Raw genomic sequence first — 21,780 nt, forward strand, 5'->3', positions numbered from 1 at the left:
AACGACCTAATTTGGCACAGCTGTCTTCTCAGGAGATTTGTGACCAGGCCCAGTGTAAACAGTTCACATCAAATTCAGCTGCTTCTTTAGGATGTTTGTGATTTGGTCCAATTTGAACATGTCAAATTTCATCTGAGTATATGGGTGATGGGGGTCCAACTCCTTATGCCCTCCTGGCTCCTTTTTAGAGACCTCTGGCATAATCATCTCCATTTTGGATTTCTTTTCAGATTTCCCCCTTTTGATTTAAATCTTTCCTTAGAAACCACCGAGATCAATTATTTCAGTAAGCCCTTTGGTTCTGGAATAGATTTGTCCCAGGAAGTCATGTCCCATGGAGGAGGGAGTCATGGTAATGATAGTGGATGATCTGTGTCAAATGGAATAGTCCAAATTTGAGCAACAAGGAGGAGTTGAGGATGTGGGCCCCAATTGTGGTGCACATATGTGGTTAGGGTAGGAGTCATGATTGTAGGCCTAATCTGTCAGTTCAATGTGTTGAGCCACCATAATTTTAGTTTCGTTGACAGCAACAGTGTGGCATCAAGCTGAGAGAGGAGAAAAGAAAGAACCAGCTAGGAAGGCGGTTAGGGCAGGTGCTCAGTAGAATTCTTTCAAACAAAGGAACAACCTGAAAACTCAGGCTACAGATACAGATAAGGGAACTAGCACAGGCAGCTTGCCTAGGATATACCCATAGCTGCACAGATAAGGAAGCAAGGCCCAATATAGAAGCAACTTTGTTCTTTGTGTAAGCAGTAGCCTTCCAGGAAATACTTTCTTTTCCTTTTGTGGGCATGTAGATGGTGGGCTGTGGTGAGTACATTCCTTTCCTTTTTTGGGCATACTTTGGACTGTGAGCCAAACCTCTATGAATCATCACTCCAACACTAGGCTGGTTGTGAGCCAAGGCTCCAGTTGGTCCTTTACACCATCATGCCATTTTCTAAGTGGTGCCTTTTCTAAAGACAACCACCAGTCAGCCAGCACACTAGGGGTACAGGGTGGAGCTACCAGAAATTCACAACTTATGCAATTCCAGTTATGCAAATGAAATGCCCAGACCCATCTGGTTCCTCTGGGTTCCTCATAACAGCCTTTGTACTCAATTGTGAAATGGCAACCCTCTCAGGTCCCCTCTCTGCAGTGGAGAGCTTTCCTCTTTCACTTATTAAACTTTTGCTCTAAACTCACCCTTGGTGTCCACATTCCTTACTCTTCTTGGTCATGAGACAAAGAGCTCCAGGTAATACCTCAGGCAACAAGACTACCTCAAAGCCATTTAACAAGAATATAGTTTAACGAGGATAAACATGACTAGGGTCACAAACAAGAATAACAGGATAAGTTGGAACCCAGATCTTAAAATATTTCCAATAACTGTAGGAAGCCAACAAAAAAGATCAGAAAATTCAAGATTAACCCAATTAAAAAGACTACCAGAAGGTATACCTTTTAAGGATCTGACTAATCTTGGAATCTTCGAGGTTTCTAGTACTACCTGAATTTTTTAATTATTATTATTTTATTTTTTGAGACAGGCTATCACGTTGTCACCAGGCTGGAGTGCAGTGGTGGGATCTCAGCTCACCGCAGCCTCAACGTCCCAGGCTCAAGTGATCCTCCAACCTCAGCACCCCCTAGTAGGTGGGACTACAGGTGTGTACCACCACACCTGGCTAATTTTTGTAGTTTTATTAGGGATGGAGTTTCACCATGTTGCCCAGGCTGGTCTTGAACTCCTGCCTGCCTTGGCCTCCCAAAGTGCTGGGATTAGAAGTGTGAGCCACAGCACCCAGCCTTGAATTTTTTATTTACCCAAGCAGAACAAGAGGTGTTGGATATAGCAGACTCCTCCTTGAGCACTGAGTAAATAATCTGAAACTCTTCTATTATCTAATCTTTCACATGCTAGGGATTCTAAGGAGTTTTGTTGGGTCTAATGTCTCTTCCTACAAAGACAGCAAATTGTTATTGAACTTATGCAAATGACTATATTGCCATAAAAGAAGATTAATCACAAATGGTTTCCAAATTCTGAAGGGACCAGGTAGACAGAAATGCAAATGTTTCAATTCTGCTCACAAAAGTCTACTTTACCCAATTGATCTAAGCAATAAATAGCTTAAAGAAGAATAAAATTTTCCTTGACTCTGAAGAACAAAATATAAAGAATGTGGAATGCTTCAGATAAAAAGAACTCATAAAAAATTTCAATTCTTCATCAGTTGAGTCCCATGTAATTAATTCTTGTTTTTCTTGATGTCGGATTAGGAATCTTCATGAACACTTTAGTTTACTCATTAGAGTTCTGGAAGTTTTTACCTAGTCCAATGGTATGATCTCAAAAATTATAAAAAATCTGTATTCAAGAATGCTTGTTATGGTTTTTTTCATGAATTTCCTTGAAGAAGCAGCAAATTTGGGGCTGCATGTCGTGTTTTATGCCTGTAATCCTAGTACTTTGCAAGGTCAAAGCGGGCAGATCACTTGAGCTCAGGAGTTCCAGAGCAGCCTGAACAACATAGTGAGACCTCATTTCTACAAAAAAATAAAAATAAATTAGCCAGCCATGGTGGCATGCGCCTGTGGTCCTAGTTACTTGGGAGGCTGAGGTGGGAGGATCACCTGAGCCCGGGAGGTCAAGGCTGCAGTGAGCTATGATCACACCACTGCATTCCAGCCTGAGTGGTGACAGAGTGAGACCCTGTCTCCAAAGAAAAAAAAAAGCAAATTTTAGACTGTAGCTGATTATAAACCACTTTTGAAGAGAATCAAGATCAAGGTAGGCCAGGTGCAGTGGCTCACGCCTGTAGTCCCAGCACTTTGGGAGGCCGAGGCGGGTGGATCATGAGGTCAGGAGTTTAAGACCAGCCTGGCCAAAATGGTGGAACCCAGTCTCTACTAAAAATACAAAAAATTTGCCAGGCGTGGTGGCAGGCACCTGTAATCCCAGCTACTTGGGAGGCTGAGGCAGGAGAATGGCATGAACCTGGGAGGCGGAGCTTGCAGTCAGCCGAGATCGTGCCACTGCACTCCAGCCTGGGCGACAGAGTGAGACTCAGTCTCAAAAAAAAAAAAAAAAAAAAAAAACCAAGGTAAAATAACAATTGCCTGTGGATGACAAAAGAGAATAGTCATGATTAATGATGGAACTGATAAGGAAGTATGGTTATTTCTGTGGTGTCAACAATTTAACACAATAATTAGAATTATGACTGATAACACATATCAAGATATATCAGATCTTTTTAGAAATTTTATACAATTTTGGAACACATATTAAAAATGCATTTATACAAATACAACTTCAAGAAGGTAAAACGTTATTTCTTATTTGACAATGAAATACCTCCTGTATAATTTAAGTAAAAGTTGATATTTAGGCTATGTATTTATACATATATAATACATATAAATCTTTTTTTTTTTTTTTTTTTGAGAGAGAGAGGGTCTCACTCTATCACCCAGGCTGGAGTGCAGTGGTGTAATCATAGTTCACTACAGCCTCGAACTCTGGGGCTCGAGGGATCCTCTTGCCTCAGCCTCCAGATAGCTGGGATTATAAATGCATGCTGCCATGCTGGCTAATCAAAAATATATATATTTGTAGAGACTTCGTCTCACTACGTTGCCCATGCTGGTCTTGAACTCCTGGCCTCAAGCAATCCTCCTACCTTGTTCTCCCAAAGTGTGGGCCATCTCACCCAGCCTGAATTCCTCTCCTCTTAAACTCCAGCTGACTATATGTGCTCCACCTCTCTGCTTTTTTTCTTGTTGACATTAATTTTGCCAAGGATAATGTAAAATTTATTTGGCCTTTTGGGAACAAGACCTCAAACTGGCTCCTCTAAGACTTGTTCTTCCATTTATATCCCTCCTTCCTCTTGCCACCTTTGCTACCACATGAGGGCAACTAACAAAGACTTCTTTTTATGTTTTATTATTTTTGTTTAATATTATTGAATTTTTGTTAATTGTTTGTAGAAAGAGGGTCTCACTGTGTTGCCTAGGCTGGTCTTGAACTCCTGGCCTCAAGCAATACTCTCACCTCAGCCTCCCAAAGTGCTGGGATTATAGGCATGAGCCACTGAGCCCAGCTGGTAACGAAGACTTATAACAGTCCTGGGTCTCCTTGAGGACCCCTTGAAGGCCACAGATTCCTTTTCTGGGGGTGGGAGGATCACTGTTTTCCTCGTAGAGCCCCAAGAGCTGTGGGTGGATAGGTTCCTCTCAGGTCTAACTCTCTACTCTTTTTCATATTTAACCTTGATCCTTTTGGCTTTTAGATACATACATGTGAGTTGGGCATAGTGGCACATGGCTATAATCCCAGCTACTCAGGTCGCTGAGGCAGAAAGATCATTTGAGCTCAGGAGTTTGAGGCCATCCTGGACAGCATAGCGAGACCATGTCCCAAACAAAGAAACAAAGCCAAATAGACACATACATTTGTATGATATATGTTGTATCTACATGTATTTATATGTCTATACATATGTTTGTGTATTGTCTACATGGTACCAAATTAACTTAAAAATAAATGAGTGCTCATAAATAAGTTGAAATATTTTTTAAGTTTATGTGACTTTAGTAAATCTTTTGGTAGACAAGGCTAGTTTAATATTGTTGGTTTAATAAAAACAACTATGTCTCCTGAGTTGTCAGCAAAACATGCATGTACTTAACTTTAAGTTTCTTACTTTTATGATATTTACCTAACATACAGTAATAAAAAATGGTTACCTTTAGAATTTTGCTAAGCTAAATTAAATTATGGATAGTCATTGAATATCTAGGTCATTTCCAAATAAGATATAATGCTAAGACATTAATTACTAAATTTGAGTTTAAGTTTATATACTTTTGGCTCTGTTTGTTTGGTTATTTGAGACAGAGTCTCACTCTGTCACCCAGGCTGGAGTGCAGGGGCACGATCTCGGCTCATGGCAACCTCTGCCTCCCAAGTTCAAGGGATTCTCATGCTCTAAAAAGTAAAAAGTCAAAAGTTGATTTCGACTGTAGAGCTCTTAAAAAAAATCTTTTGACCAGATTTTAGATGGACAAATAGCAAACATTCCTATTTCTTGGCTTCATTTCTGAAATTTGCACCAAGAAGAAGCTTTTTGTTTTTGTTGTTTTTTGTTTGTTTGTTTTTGCAGGGGTGGGGGTATATTTGCCTATTAGAGGTCTAGAATAATCACTATTTTATTTATTTATTTGTTTTTCCCGAGACAACTCTGTCACCCAGGCTGGAGTGCAGTGGCTTGGTCTCAGATCACTGCAACCTCTACCTCCCAGGCTCAAGTGATTCTCATGTCTCAGCCTCCTGAATAGCTGGGACTACAGGCGTGTGCCACCATGCCTGGGTAATTTTTGTGCTTTTAGTAGAGACAGGATTTCACTATGTTGGCCAGGCTGGTCTCAAACTCCAGGCCTCAAGTGATCCGCTCACCTCAGCCTCCCAAAGTGCTGGGATTACAGGCGTGAGCCACCATGCCCAGCACTAGAATAATCACTATTTAAAGCTGTTGTCTTTGAAATGTTTTAATAAACTTGTTGAGTATGTGGTTCCATTTAGCTCAGGAGAGAAGGCTGAACAAACAAAGGAACAAAAAGTTTTCATAAATTTATAAATTTCATAAATTTAAATATAAAATATATAAATATTTTATATTTAAAATATAAACCGATGTTTAAAATCAAAGGTATACCTGAACAAATGAGAAAACCAACACAAATAAACACACAGGAGACCCAAACCAAGAAGCCCTTTTAAACCAAGCCCTTCATTAAAACTTGGCTTTAATCAAGTTTCCCAAAGAGGGAGCAAAAGTTAGCAGCCCTTACAAGATCCAGACCCCTCCCAAGGACAGCTTAGAGAAAGTTTCCCTAGCAACAATTGGGGTGCAACCCCACATTTGTTCACCATATTCTCTATGGCCTCAGCTTTTCAGCCCAGTGTCTGCCAGACCTTCCACAAAGGCAGACCTTCCCTTGTATGCCCAGCAGACAGACAATGAGAAGAGACAGTCACTAAAAGAGGAAAACAAAAGCTGCCCATGGGGGTGGAAAGAATTACAAATGGGCACCCCAAAACCTCAAGAGTCACACCAAAAATTCAAAACAATTAACCAAACTAATTCTTATAAATGTTTCTCCCCTGAGCTAAAGACATCCCCTGAGGAAAGGAATTTTTTGGTTGGTCCAGAGAACTTTAGCTCGGTTTCAAATCCAATCTCAGCTGGAATGCTGCTTAGCTAATTCCCTAAATACTAACATTTCAAAAACATGGTAAGGTTTACATCTCCAAAGGACTGAGAAAGGCCTGGAAAATGCTGGAGTGACTTTAGTAAATCCTGCCGCAAAGTTGAGCAGGCAATTTGAACATTTAAAGAATTTTCTGCGGGTGTTAAAGGAGAACTCTCCAGAAAAAAAAGTTTTAGCCGTTAACAGTCCAAATTTCCAAAGGTTGGCCAGGCGCATTGGTTCATGCCTATAGTCCTAGCACTTTGGGAGGCCAAGGCTGGAGGATCTCTGAGTCCAGGAGTCTGAAACCAGTATGGGGAATATAGTGAGAAAGCCATCTCTACAAAAAATTTTTTTTTTTAATTAGCCAGGCATGGTGGCACATGCCTGTATAAGTCTCCGCTACTTGGGAGGCTGAGGTGGGAGAATCACTTGAGCCTGGGATGTCGAGACTACAGTGAGCTGTAATTGTGCCACTGCAACCTCTGCAGTTTGTCTCAAACAAAACAAAACAAAATAAATTTCCAAAGGTATACCTCTAACTGGGACTCAAAACCTGTAAGCCTTTTTATGGTATATAATCAGATGCATAAATTATGCCTGTAGAGGGTGCAAGTATGCAGTTCCCCTCAAGATCTGAAATTTCTTCTGAAGATAGCCTAAGAAAGTAAAGACCCTCCTTATCAAGGCAATGAAGGTTGAGACAATTAAGACAAATTTCCCTGAGACATGACACATTGAAAAAACAGACATTTCAGACCCCCGGCTGGACTCACAGCTGGCCATCTGACATAAGCCCAACAATGTATGCTCTCTGAGGTGGTAGAGACTGGAGAATAAATTTGCTGGTGACAAAGCCAAGCTTCTCAAGAAACTAAGCAGGATGAAAGGAGAATCTTATGATTTTTCCTCCTTATGACAAGCCCTACAAAAAGAGAGTGACAAGGGAAATAAAGACCATCTTTGGAAACTAAAGAATAATAACCAACAGTACCTGAAGCAGATTCACAAGAGTCACATTTCAAAAAACTAATTGTTTTTTCTTTATTTGTAATTTTTTTTTCCTGCCAATCTGAACCTGGAAAAGAAGAAACAGGGAAATTTTTTACCTTCCTCTCTTGACCAGGTACCACAAATAGAAGTCTGGGAGAAGCTAGTTGGGCGCAGTGGCTCACACCTATAATCCCAGTACTTTGGGAGGCCGAGGCAGGTGGATCACGAGGTCAGGAGTTCGAGACCAGCCTGGCCAACATGGTGAAACCCTGTCTCTACTAAAAATACAAAAATTAGCTGGATATGGTGGCAGGTGCCTCTAATCCCAGCTACTCAGGAGGCTGAGGCAGGAGAATCGCTGTAACCCAGGAGGCAGAGGTTGCAGTGAGCCGAGATCACGCCACCATTACACTACAGCCTGGGCAGCAGGGGGAGACTCTGTCTCAAAAAAAAAAAAAAAAAAAAAAAAGAAGTCTGAGAGAAGCTGACTTTCGTAAAAATCCTACCTATTTATATTGGCTTCTGCAAGTTCTCCCAGGATTCCACTTATAGGTCTTGGAGTGAGTGGAGTGTCTCTATTGGTCCCAACTGAGTTGCCAAATTATAGAGGAGAAAATATAATTTTTTTCTTTCCCTCATAGGTTCTTATTTGAGACACTCCCCAAAACAATGAAGCCATCCTTGTAATTAAAAGTGGCAACAGAAAACACCTGAAAAAAGGCCTCAATCTGAACCCTGTCAGGAGGTTTAGAACACAAGAGGACTCACCCAGTGAATTCCAGGGCTATCAAGATCAATGGAGTGCAAAAGTGTCCTGCAGGTACCTTTGCTTGGGTCCATGGTGGCATCAGAGATCAAGAGGGAACTGCTCTGTATCCCACTTCTGACACCACGTAATATAAACTAATAAGAAATAAAACCAAAGCTGTGGATCAGCAAACAAAAGAGAAGATATTTTAGCCCAGCATGATGGCTCATGCCTGTAATTTCAATACTTTGGGAGGCTTAGGTGGGAGGATCACATGAACCCAGGGGTTAGAGACCAGCCTGCGCAACATAGTAAGACATCGTCTCTACAAAAAATAAAATTAGCTGGGCACGGTGGCGCATGCCTGTAGTCCCAGCTTGGGAGGCTGAGGTAGGAGGATCACTTGAGCCTGGGAGGTGGAGGTTGCAATGAGCCAAGATTGTGTCACTGTGCTCCAGGCTAGGTGACAGAGCAAGAGACCCTGTCTCAAAAAAAAAAAAAAAAAAAAAAAGGTATTTTAATTGGGGTCTTTCATGACTTGCAATTTAGGAGACACAAATCTGTTCCATTCAGACAAGACTGGGCAGGGGCTTATAAAAGTTTCTTGCAAGTTTACACAAGTTGAAAATTTTAGCACAATCCATGATTGACAATGGTTGATTGACAGCTTGTATGTCTCTAGGCAGTAATGAGCTTAATTCAGCACAGTTGTCTCCTCAGGAGGTTGGTGATTAGACCTGGTGTAAATAGTTCAAATCAAATGCAGCTGCTTCTTAAAGAAGTTTTAAATCTGGCTCAGTTCAAAGAGGTCAAATTCCTTCTGGGTGTGTACGTGACTGGGGTTCAACTCCCAACTCATTATGCCCTCTTGGCTCCTTTTTAGAGACCTCTGACATAATCATCTCTATTTTGGATTTCTTTTCACTCTATCTATTATCTATATATCTATCTATAGTATATGTGTGTATGCATAAATGCTGTTAAGAATTCCTTTGTATTTCACAGAATGCATAGACTAATTGGAAGAGATTTTCCTGTTTTTAATTTTTAATTTTATGTTGAGTCCTCTGATCCAGAGACTGTCTCTCCATTTATCCAGGTGTTCTTTTATATCCTTTTTTTTTTTTTTTTTTGAGACAGGGTCTTGCTCTGTCACCCAGTCTGGAGTGCAGTGGCATAATCTTGGCTTACTGCAACCTCTGCCTCCTGGGCTCAGGTGATCCTCTCACCTTAGCCTCCCAAGTAGCTGGGACTACGGGCATGCACCACCCACCACACCCAGCTAGTTTTTCTTTTTCTTTTTTTTGAGACAGAGTCTTACTCTGTAGCCCAGGCTGGAGTGCCGTGGCTCAATCTCAGTTCACTGCAACCTCTGCCTCCCCAGTTCCGGTTCAAGCAGTTTTCCTGCCTCAGCCTCCTGAGTAGCTGAGATTACAGGCATGCACCACCATGCCCAGCTAATTTTTTTTTTTTTTTTTTTTTTTTTTTTTTTGAGACAGACTTTCGCTCTGTTGCCGGGCTGGGGTGCAGTGGTGCAATTTCAGCTCACTGTAACCTCTGCCTCCTGGATTCAAGCGATTCTCCTGCCTCAGCCTCCTAAGTAGCTGGGATTACAGGCGCATGCCATGCCCAGTTAATTTTTGTATTTTTAGTAGAGACAGGGTTTCACCACATTGGCCAGGATGGTCTTGAACTCCTGACCTCGTGATTCGCCCGCCCAAGCCTCCCAAAGTGCTGGCATTACAGGTGTCAGCCACCATGCCTGGCCTAGTTTTTCTATTTTTAGTAGAGATGGGATTTCATCATGTTGTCCAGGCTGGTCTCAAACTCCTGTGCTCAAGTGATCCTCGCGCCTCAGCCTCCCTAAGTGCTGGGCTTACAGGCATGAGCCATTGCACTTGGTTGTTTATATCTTTTTATACAATCATACAGTTTTATGCAGTCTTTGTAGGTAGTCTAGTTTCTCCTGCTATTGTAAGGAAACTTTTCCATTGTGTTTCCTGATTTATTCTTTTGTCCTATATATTTAGTTGTGATAAGTATATATAACATAAAACTTTGCCATTTTAGGCCAGGCACAGTGGCTCATGCCTGTAATCCCAGCACTTTGGGAGGCTGAGGCAGGTGGATCACAAGGTCAGGAGTTCAAGACCAGCCTGACCAATATGGTGAAACCCGTCTCTACTAAAAAAATACAAAAATTAGCCAGGCATGGTGGCATAAGCCTGTAATCCCAGCTACTCAGGAGGTTGAGGCAGGAGAATTGCTTGAACCCAGGAGGCAGAGGTTGCAGTGAGCTAAGATCGTGCCACTGCACTCCAGCCTAGGCAACAGAGCAAGACTCCATCTCAAAAAAAAAATTTGCCATTTTGACAATACTTAAGTTGTTAAGTATTGTTAAAATGGCAAATTTTTATGTTATATATATTTATCACAACTAAATATATACGACAAAAGGATAAATTCACTATTTCCAATCTACTTAATACAATAATTCAGCATTAAGTATTGTGATTTCTCTGAAATGTATATTTGGTCTTCATCTTGTTTCTGGGCACACAACTTCTAAAATCCTTAGAATCTTCATTTAAAAAAACTATTTATTTATTTAAAAAAATAAAGACAGTGTCTCCCTATGTTGCCCAGGCTGGTCTCGAACTCCTGGGCTCAAGGGAACCTCCTGCCTTGGCCTCCCAAAGTGCTAAGAATACAAGCGTGAGCCACCATGCCTGGCCTCCTTAGAATCTTCAAAGTGATGTGTCTTTTTGTATGCTAATGAGTTGACTTAAATTTGGCAGCCTCTAGGTAGCTTCAGTGGGGTCTGGTTACCTCAAAAACCAAGGTCAGAATAAGAATTGGGACTTTCAGCCCCACCCCTCAACCTCCAGGGAGCAAAGAAGGGCTGAAGGTTAAGTTGATCACCAAAGGCAAATGATTTAATCAATCATGCCTACGTACTGAACGTACTGAAACTTACATAACAAGAGAACAGGGTTCTGCGAGCCTTGGAATAGCTGAACATGTGGAAGTTCCTGGAGTGTGGCGCACCTAGAGAGGGCAAGGAAGCTCTCCATCCCTTGCCCCATACCTCGCCCTATGCATTGCTTCCTTGGTATCCTTTGTAATATCCTTCATAATAAATTGGTAAATGTGTTTTCCTGAGTACTGTGAGCTGCTTTAGCAAATTAATCCAACCCAAAGACAGGCAACATAGTGAGACTCCTGTCTCTACAAAAAATTTTTTCAAAAAATTAGCTGGGCATGGTCGTGCACAGCTGCAGTCCCAGCTACTTTGGGAGGCTGAGGTGGGAGGACTGACTGAGGCCAGGAGTTCGAGACTGCAGCGAGCTGTGATCACACCACTGCACTCCAGCCTGGGCAACAGAGTAGGAATGTCTTTTTTTTTTTTTTTTTTTTTTTGAGAAGGCGTCTCGCTCTGTCACCCGGGTGGGAGTGCAGTGGCACTATCTCGGCTCACTACAAGCTCCGCCTCCTGGGTTCACGCCATTCTCCTGCCTCAGCTTCCCCAGTAGCTGGGACTACAGGCGCCCGCCACCACGCCTGGCTAATTTTTTGTGTTTTTAGTAGAGACGGGGTTTCACCGTGTTAATCAGGATAGTCTCGATCTCCTGACCTCGTGATCCGCCCTCCTCGGCCTCCCAAAGTGCTGGGATTACAGGCGTGAGCCACCGTGCCCGGCCTCTTTTTTTTTTTTTTTTTTTTTGAGGTGGAGTCTCGCTCTGTTGCCCAGGCTGGAGTGCAGTGGCGCCATCTCGGCTCACTGCAAGCTCTGCCTCCTGGGTTCATGCCATTCTCCTGCCTCAGCCTCCTGAGTAGCTGGGACTACAGGCACCTGCCACCACGCCCAGCTAATTTTTTTTTGTATTTTTTTAGTAGAGACGGGGTTTCACCGTGTTAGCCAGGATGGTCTCGATGGGGTTGAACTAGGTGGCCTCTAAATATCTTTGCATCCCTGAACAGCAGCATTATACATTTAGCCCTTAACTGGAAGCCCTCAAGGAAACCCAGACTCTGTGCTTCCTCCTTCATACCTGTCAGGCCACTGAATATGACTTTTCATTTCTAGGCTACTTGCCTTTTCCTTTTTTCTTCTTTTTGTCTTCCTTCCTCCCTTCTCTCCCTGTTTTCTTCCTTCCTCCTCTTTCTTTCATTATCATGAAAAAATTTATCTCACATAATGAGAAGTCTGGGTGAAAACAATGCTGCCTTTTAATGGGCTTGGTGCAAAAGTAACTGCGGTTTTTGACATTAAAAGTAACGGCAATGGCCGGGCGCAGTGGCTCACACCTATAATCCCAGCACTTTGGGAAGCCAAGGCGGTGGATCACCTGAGGTCAGGAGTTCGAGACCAGCCTGGCCAACATGGCAAAACCCCGTCTCTACTAAAAAATACAAAAATTAGCCGGGTGTGATGGTGGGCGCCTGTAATCCCAGCTACTCAGGAGGCTGAGGCAGGAGAATCATTTGAACCCAGAAGGCAGAGGTTGCAGTGAGCAGAGATCATGCTGTTGCACTCAGCCTGGGCAACAAGAGCGAAACTCTGTCTCAAAAACAAAAAACAAATGAATGGCAATAACTTAATATGAAATGTATCCTTTTTTTGAAAATCTTTTGGGGAAAGGAAAACACCTTGTGATTTTGATTACCCTGAGGATGTCCTAGGTATGGCTTGGGGATTTATGTAACTTTAAGGACCACCCTAGAGTAAGCATGTTAATTATGGTGGCTTTTGTCCACTAACTTCAGAAGTAGCCCTTAAATAAAGCTGCAACCTAAGTCCTCAGTTTCCTAATCCTCCCTAGGGATTTATTAAGTTCACTTGTTATGTGATGTTTTTATATGACCAATCTTTATATTTCAACCATCTTGCCTCAGTTACCTCTTCTTGAGTCTTTTCCCACATCCAACTTGTCCTTGGTTTACATCAACCCTTCCAAACTCATACGCTACTAGCTGGTCTATTTTTTTTCCCAGTCTTACTTATTACCATTCCAATTCAGGCCTTACACTGCAGCCTCACATACCTCATATACACCATAATATATGATGTAGGCAGTAAAAATTATTTAAACCCTGGCTTCATGAAGTTTGGAATCTTTGGGGAAGCAAGATACATAGACATAAAATTATTATGAATCAATATAGTCTATGGTTGCTTTGAAAATGAGAATGATATAGAGTGTAAAGTCCCTTATCATATGCTATGAATAATGAAAGATTTTAAACCAAAAAAATAGAAAGTATAAAGATGGTGGCCAGGTGTGGTGGCTCACACCTGTAATCCCAGCACTTTGGGAGGCCAAGGCAGGTGCAACACCTGAGGTCAGGAGTTTGAGACTAGCCTGACCAACATGAAGAAACTCTGTCTTTACTAAAGATACAAAACATTAGCTGGGCATATTGGGGTATACCTGTAATCCCAGCTACTCGGGAGGCTAAGGTAAGAGAATTGCTTGAACCCGGGAGGTGGAGGTTGCGGTGAGCCAAGATTGTGCCATTGCACTGCAGCCTGGGCAACAAGAGTGAAACTGACTCAAAAAAAAAAAAAAAAAAAAAAAAAAAAAAAAAAAAAGATGATAAGGAGATTTTACAAACTACAGATTTTTACATTTAAAGAATCCTCAAATTAAAAGACAAATAGAGAACAAAAATTTAAACAAGATGACAAATGGTTAATATCCTTAAGATAGAGAGCTGAATATTAAAAAGTCTTTATGCTCTTAGGAAAATTTCTACAGCCATAGTAACAAGTAAATAGCAGAACTGGCTTAACCCACTGAAATCAATGGCAGCTTGCTTTGGTGAAAATGTCCTCAAAAACCAACTAATCAGAGACAGCTCAATGTCTGAAACGCAGCTAGTCAGCAACAGTCTTGCCAGGACAAGCTACTCTAGTCTCTGTAACTAACACAAGCCATAGTTCTATGACCCACTATTGCCTCTATAATCAATACAACTGTAAGGGTTTAAGGAAGAAGAAAGAAACACAAAAAGGGGCTCAATAATCACAGACAAGTGTATTCTGGAGAATAAACCTGAGAGAGGATTCTGGCTGGTTTAGGTCGGGGCCTTCTCTCTTATAGACTAAGAATATTTAAGGGTTTAGGGAGGGAGAGCTTATCGCAGATTTGGAGTGTTTCTGGGTGGAGGAGACTTTTATTGTGGGGTTGGCATGTTTCTGGTCAGAGGGGGATTTATCTTGGGGTTGGAATGTTTCTGGTTGGAGGTGTCATTTAATGGTCATGCAGACATTAGCCATTAGGGTGATGTTTCTGGGGCTGGATTAGGCGTTTTTTAATCAAGGGGAACTTAAAATGGCAGTGTTTGTCCAAGATGGTGATGCTCTTGCTCTGTCAATCCAGATCCTATAGTTATAAAAGGACAAGGCGCGGTGTGTTCTTTCCGGCTACTTCCTGCTAAGGGGCGGAGTGAGGAGAATTCTTTGATCTCAGATTGACTGTAGGACTAATGCTGTCTGTAGATGTTTTTGGGTAGTTGTCTGTGAAATGGCCATGATCCTGTCAGTTAAAAATCTTTGAGAAAGGTTAATTAGGCAGGGTAAAAACATTAGTCCTAGGCACATCATTAGGAGAGGGCCCAGGAATGGGATGACCCATGTTGTGATTTTATTCCAAAACCAACAATCTATTTGGTTGTTTTGGTATTCCCTTAGTCTTTTAGCTCTTTCTGTAAGTTTTTCAGCAGCATCTCTTACTAGGCTTGATTGGTTGAGGTAGAGGCAACATTCCTCACCCAGTGAGAGGCAGAGGCCATTTAAGATCTCCTTTTTCAGCCATTATAAGATCTAGTCCCCATCTATTTTGGAGGATTACTCCAACCAAGCAGTCTAGTTGGTCTTGGACTCTTATAAGACTTTGGGCTGTATCTTCTTAAAGAACCCTGTAGTTCTGTTGAAAGAGCTTTAAAGTATATTAAGGAGGTGGCCAATCTGCCTGCTCCCAATCTAAGTCCGGCAGTTATACCCAAGGTGGCCATCAAGGGAATGACATGGAAAGCCCTCCTCTTCCTAACATATTGGGCAGATGGAATGGGCAAAGGTTGACTAGGAGGAATTAGTCCAATGCAGGGAGAAAGATAAACTAGAGTACATGTTCTGGTACAGTTGGTGGGGAGACAAAGATATGTATTGGTTCCATATAAAAATAATAAGACTTGGCTGGGTGCGGTGGCTCACACCTGTAATCCCAGCATGTTGGGAGGCTGAGGCAGGCAGATCATGAAGTCAAGAGATCAAGACCATCCTGGCCAACATGGTGAAACCCCATCTCTACTAAAAAAAAAAAAAAAAAAAAAAAAAATAGCTGGGCTTGGTGGCACACGCCTGTAGTCCCAGCTATTCGGGAGGCTGAGGCAGCAGAATCACTTGAACCCAGGAGGTGGAGGTTGCAGTGAGCCAAAATTGTGCCACTGTACTCCAGCCTGGGCAACAGAGTGAGACTTTGTCTCAAAAAAATAAAATAAAATAAAAAAATAAGCCTTGTTGTAAATATAGGCAGAGATATGGAAAGAAAGCAAGTGAATTAAGGCTGAAGTGTTTTTTCTTTCCTGTGGTTCATTACTCCAGGTGGACAAGGAGGAGACCAGAGAGACAACCACTATAGTAGAGATATAGGAAGAGTTATTCTTTATACATTTAATACAATCAGATGTCGCACCATTGATATTGAGCCATGGATAAAGTGGGCACTAGGGACAGCACAAATTAGGTCAGAGGCATTGGTTGAGGGAGAGGCTGTAAAATGAGCCAGTTGTGGAAATGCTCCATTTGCATCAGGTGATATGTGATAGTCAACTCGGTTAGTGTGATGGTCAGAGGGGTGTTTAACAATGATAGTGCATTGGTTAGGTGTTAAGAACCCTACAGGGAAATTTCCCTCAGAGGCTGAAAAGCAAAGTGAGGCTTGTAAAAGGGCGGTGTGTTTAGTTATGGGCCCTTCAATGGGAGGGCCTTGGGGCTTGAGGTATTGTAGGGAGTTGTAATAGGTTTGAAATGATTTGTTGGCTTGATTGGCCTTGGAAGTGGGATAATCACCTACCAGGGCGTCAGCTCTTTCAAAAAAGGAAGCTCCTTTTTGGAGTTTATAGATTATGGTTATGTTTCCTGTTAAAAGGTCATGAAAGGGTGTAGGAAGGGCTGTATAGGCTGAGGAAGACAGTGATAAGCACATCCAGGATTCTGGAGCAAAGGAAGCGTTAGCTTGCAGCATGAGGGATTGTGTAAGGTTTATAGAGCATTCCAGTTTGAGAGTAGTGAGGAGTGGTTGTATTGGTAAGGTTGATGTGATTACAGAATTTATATTGAAAGAAACAAGCAAAAGGAGAAAAAGGTTATTTGAGTAGGAGTAAGGTCCTGGAAAATTCCTTGAAGCCATAAGTCCCATAGAATAGTAAGGAGCTGATCAGGATGGATAATGGGAGTTTCATAATGGTACCAATAAAGGTCTGTAACAAGATTGGTTGGGAAGCAATGAAAGTTTGAGAGAGAAAGAGACATAGCAGCTTATGTAAATTTCTCTTCCTTTTCCTCCAGGATTTGGTGAGGCAAAGGGAAGTGGGTCCTGTGGAGACACAAGAGAAGGCTGAAGGGAGTTTTGATTTGGTTGTTTTGGTATGTAGTGAAGAGAAGTCTGTTTTCTTGAGAGATGTATAATGAAACCAGTTGGGGAGTCCCTGGGGTTTTGCTCCTGTGGTGTTGCAGGAATCAAGGGACAGGAGAGACCAATGGGTGGGACAGGAGGATTTATTAGGTTTGTACCAGCCCAGAGGATTAACATCCAAAGGCTGAGCCCTGAACAAAGACAGGGCTTGACTTTTATACATGCATCCAAAAGGGGGTTGGCTATACATGCATCCGAAAAGGGGTTCACCAGTTTGATGGTGCAAAACCTGTAGGGCGGGCAAGCAGGCTTATAAAAGCAGAACAAAGGCAGTTTGTGAAACGGTGACAGATTGTGCAACTTAAACATATCTTGTGACCTTATACAGAAGGAAAAACAGGAACTTACAAAACTTTGCAAAATAATTATGAGAATGGTAAGGGGGGAAGGGGAAGCTGAAAGAGGAGAAAAACTTGTTTTTCTCACCCCTGCTCCAAGATGGGAGGGAGAGGCTCTGGGGCCCATCCCTTGAGGGCCCTGGCTCTGCAGACAGGGCTATCAAAGCCCTGCCAGAGCCCTGTCTATTGCTGAGCCTCAAAGTGAGTTAGCCTAGTACAAGAAACTTTTTTTTTCCTGCTTCAGTGGGTGTAGTAAAGATGATCTGGTAAGACCCATTCCATTTAAGTGTGAGGGGAGGATTGAGGGGAGGACTGGGATCTTTTACCAGAACCCAGTCTCCTGGCTGTAGGAAGTGATTAGAGGAGTCGGCGATGGGTCGTGTCAGGTATTCGTCAGCATATTCCCAAATGAAACGGCAGATGGTACGTAGAAGTGGGGAAATGAGGCCAGGCGCAGTGGCTCACACCTGTAATCCCAGCACTTTGGGAGGCTGAGGCAGGTGGATCACAAGGTCAGGAGATCGAGACCAACCTGGCTAACATGGTGAAGCCCCGTCTCTACTAAAAATGCAAAAAATTAGCCGGGCGTGGTGGTGGGCACCTGTAGTCCCAGCTACTCGGGAGGCTGGGGCAAGAGAATGGCATGAACCGGGGAGGCGGAGCTTGCAGTGAGCCAAGATCATGCCACTGTACTCCAGCCTGGGCGACAGAGCGAGACTCTGTCTCAAAAAAAAAAAAAAAAAAAAAAAAAAGAAGAGGGGAAATGAGAGGTGTTGGTAGAGGTGGGGCTTGACTCTGAGGTAGAGCAAAAGGGTCGAGTGGTCTTCCATACATGAGTTCAAAGGGGCTGAGCATTAAAGGTTTACGTAGGAGCACCAAATTTTTAGAAGGGCCAAAGGTAAAAGTGTAACCCAGTCTTTATGTGTCTGGAGTGAGTACCTGGTAAGGGTGTTTTTTAGAATGCCATTCATTTTTTCACCCTTTCCCAAAGATTGAGGTCAATAGCGGATGCATACCTTCCAGGTGACTTGTAGGGCTTTTACAAGTGTTTGAGTAATTTCAGAAATGAATTCAGGACTATTATCAGATTGAAGAGAAAGAGGCACCCTGAACCTGGGGATGATTTCTGTTATTAATTTGGAGGTGACAGTAGAAGCTCTTTCAACCCACCCTGAAAAGGTATCAATCAGAACTAAAAGAAATCGAACCTTTTTTACTGGGGGCATATGGGTAAAATTAATTTGCCAGTCCTGTCTTGGAAGGTGTCCCCTGGCTTGATGGGTTGGGAAAGAAGGGGTCTAGTGTTGGAGTGGGGTGAAGCTTTCTGACAAATAGGCATTAATAGAAAATGGCTTTCAACTGTTCCTTTATATCTGGGGTTATATGTATGTGGAAACTTAAAAAATGTTGTAGAGGGGAATGGCTAGTGTAGAAGAGGTTGTGGGTGTCCTGTAAAATAGTTATTTTTTCAGAGTCAGGTAGGACTAATTTGTTTTGTATGAACCAGTATGGGGATTTGAATTGTACCCCCGCCATGACTAGTTGTTGTATTTGGTGTTCTGAATAAAAGGAGGGGATATGTTGTGTGAGGGGAAATAGGTATTGAGGAATTGGATGATTGGTTGAGGTGTGTTTTGCCCAATAGTCAGCCTCGCGGTTCCCTAAAGAAATGTGGCTTTTATCTGACTGATGTCCTTTGCAATGGATAATTACATCCTTTTCTGGAAGTATAGCTGCCTTTAGTAGATGATGGATTTGTTTTCCATTAATGGTAGGAGTTCCCTTAGCCATGAGATAGCCTGGCTTGCTCCAAATTTGGGCATTGGAACGGATGATTTTATAGGCATATTTAGAGTTGGTGTGTATATTAACTTGTGTGTTTTTTGCTAGGGTTAGTGCTCTTATTAGGGCAACTAATTCTGCTTGTTGGGAGGATGTGCCTAAAAGCAAGGGGGCAGCCTCTACGACTCTTCTTGGTGGGAGAGAGTGGGTATCATCATGATAAATGGCAAAATTTGCTATCCATAATTGGAAATATCTCTCAATGATGGCATATCCTGTTTGGAGGGGAGGATTTTTTGATGCACTGCCGTCTATAAACCAATCTGGGGCTCCCTTTATGTTAGTGGAAGTAAGGTGAAAGAACATGGTAAAAGAAGCAAGAGTGTTGGTCGGGGTCCAAAATTGGTGTTGAAGGTAAAAGAGTAACAGAATTAGTGGGGGAGCATCTATGAAGAGAAATAGAGGGTTGAAGGAGGGTTGAATATAGGGCTTGCATGTGAGAGGATGAGATGGAAGTGAGCGTCTTATGGCTGAGCATATCTTGTAGACTGTGAGAAGAAAATACCTAGACGGGTTTGTAGAATGTGAGTTTTTGTGCCTCAGGGATAATTAAAGAGGCTGTGGCCCAAATTTTTAAGCAAAGGGGCCAGCTTTTGTAAATGGGGTCTAGTTGTTTTGAAAAATATGCCATTAGTTGGAGGGAATCTCCCATGGGTTAGGCTAACAGTCCAAGGGCCTGATTATGAGAACTGTGTAAATATAGGTGAAAAGGTCTTAGGGGGGTTGGAAGGCCTAAAGCGGGGGCCTGTAATAAGGCAAGTTTTAGCTGAGAGAAAACATGCTAAAGGTCTGGGTTGGGAGTGAGTGGTTAATCAAGATTTCCTTTTGTAGGGCCGGGCACAGTGGCTTATGCCTATAATCCCAGCACTTCGGGAGGCTGAGGCGGGTGGATCGTGAGGTCAGGAGATAGAGACCATCCTGGCTAACATGGTGAAACCCCGTCTCTATTAAAAATACACACACACAAAATTAGCCAGGCGTGGTCGGAGGCGCCTGTAGTCCCAGCTACTCGGGAGGCTGAGGCAGGAGAATGGCATGAACCCAGGAGGTGGAGCTTGCAGTGAGCCGAGATCGCGCCACTGCACTCCATCCTGGGTGACAGAGTGAGACTACATCTAAAAAAAAAAAAAAAAGATTTCCTTTTGTGTGTTCATAAAGAGATTTGTGACAATGGCAAAATTTGCTGCCCATAATCAGAAATATCCCACTAATCCGAGGAAAGAAGTAAGTCCCTTTTTGTTTTAGAAAATGGAATTTGTTGAATGGCTTGCTTTCATGTCAGCAGAATTTCTTGGGTATTTGTAGTTATGATTAATCCTAGGTATAAAACTTTTGGAGAAGTTAATTGGGCCTTCCTTTTGGATACCTGGTACCCACATTCAGCCAAAAAAATTTAAAAACCTTGTGGTATTTTGAATACAATATTCTAGAGACAGGATGCAAAGAAGTAAATTGTCAACATATTAAAGCAAAATGGTAGGTTGTAGAGGTAGTTGGGAGAGGTCCAGTTGAAGTACATGACCAAAATAGTGAGGGCTTCCCATAAACCCCTGGAGGAGGACAGTCCAGGTGAGTTGTTGGGAGTAGCCTGTCAGGGTGAGTCCAAGAGAAACCAAAAAGGTTTTGAGAGGAGGGATGTAGAGGGATAGTAAAAAAGGCATCTTTGAGGTCTAATACAGAGAAATGGCTAGTGTTGGGAGGAATTCGTGACACTAGGGTGTAAGGGTTTGGGACAACAGGACAAACAGGAACAATAGTGGAGTTGATTTGTCACAAATCCTGAACCAGTCTATACGAGCCATCAGGTTTTTTGAGGGAGAATAGGAGTATTGTGGGGAGACTGGGTGGGGATTAAAATACTGGCAGCCAAAACTCGGGAGATGATGGGCTTGAGTCCCCATAATCCCTTAGGGTTGAGGGGATATTGTGGGACCACTAGACAGTGCTTAGGATCCTTCAGTGAAATCTGAATTGCAGAATGGTGGGTAGCTGCAGTGGGGGAGTTGGTGTTCCGTACTATGGGGTTTACATGGCTGAGGAATTTGGGATTTAAGCTGTTTGATGTGGAGTGTCTGAGGAGGGGTTCTGTTCTAGATATAATAATAAATAAGGGTGGCTTTGGTGTGGGGTTGATAAATGAATGATTCCTCCCAGTTTGTGTAGGATGTCCCTTCCTAGTAAAGGAGTGGGACAATGAGGAATGACCGAGAAAGAGTGAGTGAGGGTGACTCCCTGAAATGGGTAGTATAGAGGCGGTGTGTTGTATGGGGTTTCTTGTATGCCCTTCATGCCAACAACAGAAATGGATGAATATTCTAATGGGCCTTAATATTCAGTTAATACAGAGAGACTTGTCCCAGTATCCAAAAGAAAGGTAATAATCTTACCGGATACCTTCCTAATTACCCTGGGTTCTGTAGACTCACTAGACATGAGGGTGAAGGAACCCAGGCACCCTCAGTCATCAGTTGTCAGCACCAACAGTGAAGAGATTTCCTCCTGTGATGGTTGGTGAACTTCATTATGAGCCACACCTGAATAGGGAAGGTGTTCCCATTGGGGGCAGTCCCTCTTCCAGTGTCCCCAAAGACCACAAGTTGGGCACGGTTTGGTGGGAGGCCAGGGGTTAGGACAAGCCTTTGCCCAGTGTCCAGGTTTGCCACATTGGAAACAGACTCCCCAATAGGTGAGGGAGTTTTCCTTTGGGTTATTAGGAGGCTTTGTGTGACTGACTTTTGGACAGCAGAGGTGAGCATCTGGTATTTTAAATGGAGATGTTTCTTTTTGAATTTGTGTTCCTCATCTTTGTTGTTAAAGATACAGAAGGCTGCATTTAGGAGGTCCTGCTGGGGTGTCTGGGGACCCTCCTCTAATTTTTGTAATTTTTTCTGGATATCTGGGGCACATTGGG

This window comes from Pan paniscus, chromosome 10 (genome assembly GCF_029289425.2).
Source record: "Pan paniscus chromosome 10, NHGRI_mPanPan1-v2.0_pri, whole genome shotgun sequence".
In the NCBI taxonomy this organism is placed as follows: domain Eukaryota; kingdom Metazoa; phylum Chordata; class Mammalia; order Primates; family Hominidae; genus Pan; species Pan paniscus.